Source organism: Coenobita brevimanus, chromosome 34 (assembly GCF_032717465.1).
Source record: "Coenobita brevimanus isolate Jiangsu-jjx chromosome 34, ASM3271746v2, whole genome shotgun sequence".
Taxonomy (NCBI): Eukaryota; Metazoa; Arthropoda; class Malacostraca; order Decapoda; family Coenobitidae; genus Coenobita; species Coenobita brevimanus.
In genome coordinates, this window is record NC_136987.1 from 695,001 (window position 1) to 700,000 (window position 5,000).

Genomic DNA, 5,000 nt, shown 5'->3' on the forward strand with positions numbered 1-5,000 from the left:
GGAATAGGAGGAGGAGAAGGAAGACTGTGGTAGGGTAGGAGGAGAAGGGGGAGGAAGAGGAAGAGGAGAGATGAGATAACAGAGAAGGAAGTAAGGAGGAGGAGGAGGAAGAAACTGGTAGGGTAGGAGGAGGAAGAGAGAGGAAGGGGAAGGAAGAAGTAAGGAGGAGGAGGAGGAAGAAGAAACTGGTAGGGTAGGAGGAGGAAGGGGGAAGGAGGGAGAAGAGGAAGAAGAAAAATGAGGAAGAAAGAGGAGGAGGAGGAGGAGGGAGAGAAAATAATGTAACAAAAAATACTAACAAACTGATTAAAACACCGAGATAAATGATCAAGAAAATACAAAAATAATACTAAGAAAATCAAGACAATGCCAAGAAAATATCACGAAAATAAAAAAAAAAATACCTACAAAAAAAATCAAGGAAATCAACACCTCCAAAACAAGAAGAAAATCAAGAAAATCGTGACCTGAAAAAAAAACAAACAAGAAAATACCATGATAAACGATAAAGAAATTACTACGAAAACCACGAAAATCAAGAAAATACCAAGAAAAAGAAAATACAAAAAAAGAAAATCAAGAAAATACAAAGTAAATATCAAGCAGATCAAGAAAATGCAAAGAAAAAATCACGAAAATAAAGAAAATGCAAAGAAAATCAAGAAAATACCAAGAAAATCAAGAAAACGTCAAGAAAATACCAAGAAAATCAAGAAACTATCAAGAAAATACCAAGAAAATCAAGAAAACCTCAAGAAAATACCAAGAAAATCAAGAAAACGTCAAGAAAATACCAAGAAAATCAAGAAACTATCAAGAAAATACCAAGAAAATCAAGAAAACGTCAAGAAAATACCAAGAAAATCAAGAAAACGTCAAGAAAATACCAAGAAAATCAAGAAAACGTCAAGAAAATACCAAGAAAATCAAGAAAACGTCAAGAAAATACCAAGAAAATCAAGAAAACGTCAAGAAATACCAAGAAAATGCCAAGAAAATCAAGAAAATACCAAGAAAATCAAGAAAATACCAAGAAAATCAAGAAAACGTCAAGAAAATATCAAGAAAATACCAAGAAAATTTTCCCCTAAGGATTTCTGTGTCCTAGTGACGTGACATCTCCATCCTTGTCTTGAGAAAAAATAAAGAAAAAAAAAGGTAAGGTTGGCAACATCAAAGGGGAGGGAGGAATTGGCTATCTGTCTATCCGTCTGTCTGTCTGTATGAGAGAGAGAGAGAGAGAGAGAGAGAGAGAGAGAGAGAGAGAGAGAGGGAGAGAGAGAGAGAGAATATATATTTAATAGTAGAAGCAGTAGTAGTAGTTGTAATAATAATAATAATAATAATAAAAATCATCTCCACCATCAGAAGCAGCAACAAGTCCTCTCTCTCTCTCTCTTTCTCTCTCTCTCTCAAGCACCCGTCAAAAGATAGTGACAGCTTAAACGAGTCTTTTATGCTTATCCCTACTGTTTGCTCCCTCTCTCTCTCTCTCTCCCTCTCTCTCTCTATCAACCTAATTTAACTCCTCACAATCTGCCTTCTACCTCCCCTCATCTCTTTCACCTACCTAACCTTATTCTCTCTCTCTCTCTCTCTCTCTCTCTCTCCACTGGCTCTAGGCGAAAGAAAGTAGAAAAAAAAATAGTGAACTGATAGATGCAATACTTCACCCCAATATGAAAAATGAGAGAGAGAGAGAGAGAGAGAGAGAGAGAGAGAGCGGGGAGGGGTGGGGTTGTGTTTGAGAAGTGGTCCTTTGCAAATGATGATGGATGGATATGAAAAGAGGGAGGGGGGAGGGGAGAAGAGAGAGGAGAGGAGGGGTGAGGAGAAAGAGGCAGACAGAAAAGAGAAAATTATACTGATATGAGGCAGCCATATACAGACAGACAGACAGACAGAAATAGAAAGTGGGAGGGAATATACTGCCTATGTGTGCTGACGTCCTTTGTGTGTGTGTGTGTGTGTGTGTGTGTGTGTGTGTGTGTGTGTGTGTGTGTGTGTGTGTGTGTGTGTGTGTGTGTGTGTGTGTGTGTGTGTGTGTGTGTGTGTGTGTGTGTGTGTGTGTGTGTGTGTTATGAAGCAGGAAATCCCAAGCCTTCATATTAAGCCCGTCCAAGTAACTCCCCTTACAAGAAGTCTAGAGGAAAAGAGAAAAGAGGAGAGAGAAAAGAGAGCTAAGTCCCTCAACACACAACCTGATCCCTCTTCTCTCTCTCTCTCTCTCTCTCTCTCTCTCTCTCTCTCTCTCAGAAGTGACTATCAAGCCTAATTAGGATATTAGATGATGAATAAGCACTTCCTGACCTCTCTCTCTCTCTCTCTCTCTCCTTCCTTCCCTCCTTCCATCTTTTTCTTTGCTTCCACCATTCCTTCCCTCCATATATATCTTCTCGCTTTCCTTCCTTCCCTCCTTCCTTTCAATTTCCCTTCTCCATCCCCCTCTCCTTACTTCTCTCCCTCCCTTCACTTCTCCACCTTCCTTTCTTCCCTTCAATTTCCCTTCTCCATCCCCCTCTCCTTACTTCCCTACCTTCCTTTCTTCCCTCCTTCCCTTCAAGTTTTCTTTTCCCATTTCCTTTCTTATTTCAATCCTTTCTTTCTTTCTTCATTCCATCCTTCCCTCCCTCCCTTCACTCCTAACTTCCTTCATTGCCTTCCTTCCTGCCTTCATTTCCCATTTCTCTCAATCTTCTTCCATTCCCTCCCTTCCTCTTCTCATCGCCACTGCTCCTTCTCTCTCTCTCTCTCTCTCTCTCACTCACATCTATCAGGCCTAATTGGCATATCCAGTGATGAGCAGATTTGTCTCATTTCACTGTCGCGGCAAATTGTGGTTAACTGTGGTGGATCCTGTGGTTAATTGTTGTAGTTGTGGTTAACTGTGGTAGTTGTGGTTAATTGTGGTTAATGTGGTAGCTGTGGTTAATTGTGGTGAGGTCTGTGAGTAGCTGTGGTTTAATTTGATAGCTGTGGTTAAGTGTGGTTAATAGCTCCTGTTTTTAATGTGGTAGCTGTGGTTAATTGCGGCTAAGTCTGTAGGTAGGTGTGGTTAATTCTCTCTCTCTCTCTCTCTCTCTCTCTCTCTCTCTCATTCCTTTCTTCCACTATAATCCTTCCTTAACACACTCTCAGGTTTAGGTCTCTCTCTCTCTCTCTCTCTCTCTCTCAAATAATACGCCAAATCCGTCCCAGAAATCCTTGCAAAAAATTGATGGAAATGAAGATAGGAAAAAATATCAGTTCTTATGCAATGTTTCAGAAAGGGAAGTTGAAAATTATATGTATAGTTCGCTGTATAGATAGACAGATAGATAAATAGATAGACAGATAGATGGATAGATGGATAGGTAGGTAGGTAGGTAGGTAGGTGGGTAGATAGAGATAGACTGATGGACTGATAGATGAATGGATGGACAGATAGGTAGATAGATAGGATAGATAATAGACAGATGGATGGATGGACAGCTAGATAGACTGATGAGCAGACAGACAGATAAACGGATAAAGATAAGCAGACACAGGTAGGCAGACATTTAGACAGACAGATTAGACAGATAGATAGACAGACAGACACATAGATGGGCAGATGGATGGATAGATAGGTACATAGATATCTAGATAAGCAGGCAGACGGTAGGTAGGTAGGCAGGTAGGTAGGTAGGCAGGTGGGTAGGTAGATAGAGACTGCCGCACAGATAGATAAATATACATACATCAGGGTAGATAGATAAACAAAGACAAATAGGCAGATAGACAGACAGACAGACAGATAGATATAGATAGACAGATCTTTCTTTTATCATGGGTTCGTATGTTACAGCGAGAGGACAAAAGGCGTGTGCGTGTGTGTGTGTGTGTGTGTGTGTAACTACCTATATGTTGCATCTATCTCCTCTATATATGTATCTATCTACTTCGTACTCTCCCTCCCCCCTTTTCAATGTACCCCCATGTGCACATCCACGACGTACATCCCAGCCAGTCACATGTACACCCACCGCACACGCCTCTTCCTGTGTGTACACTCCATTACACTGAAAACCAAACTGAGTACTTCTCTCATGTACACCTTTCAGGCTTGATTGAATTAGCTCTGTGGTTTATTTGATGTGTGAAATGTGTGTGTGTGTGTGTGTGTGTGTGTGTGTGTGTGTGTGTGTGTGTGTGTGTGTGTGTGTGTGACAGAGAGAGAGAGAGAGAGAGAGAGAGAGAGCGTCTGTGTGTCTCTGTGAGTGGAAACGTGATCCATGAAGCTAAATTGGTCATGAGGAGGGAGAGAACAATGCAACGACACACTACTCTCTCTCTTTCTCTCTCTCTCTTACACACACAAACACAAACTATCTGTATGTGTCTGTCTGTCACGTTCTCCACAGTCTTCCCAGAGAGAGAGAGAGAGAGAGAGATGTGGGTACCCTCAGCATATACTGTTTATCTATATTAAGAAAAATAGCATGTGTAAGATCCTAGACATTGGTATATATGGCAGAATGAAAGAAAGGAGGAAGAGGAGGAGGAGGAGGACGAAGAGGATGGGGAAGTTAACAGAAGACAAGGAGGAGGAGGAGGGGAGGAAATAAGGAAGAATTAAGAGAGAAATGAAGGAAGGAAAAAAAGGAGAAAAAATGACGGGAGGAAGGACGAAAGGATGAGAAAGAGACGGGGAGGAAGAATGAAGGAGAAGAAGGGGATGAAGCCAGGAGGAGGAGGAGGTGGAGGAGAACAGGAGGAGAAGAAAGCAGGAAAAGGAGGGGAAGAATATATGACGAGGAGGGGAAGAAGAAAACAGGAGGAGGAGGAGAAAAAAAGAAGGAAAGAAGAAAACAGGAGGCGGGGGAGGAGGGGAAGAAGAAAACATGAGAAGGAAATGAAGAAGAAAAATGGAGGAGGAGGAGGGGAAGAAGAAATAGGAGACGGAAAGGAAGAAAACAGAAGGAGTAGGAGGAGACGCAAAGAAGGCATGTGTCAGATAAGGATGAAAGGTAAACACACGT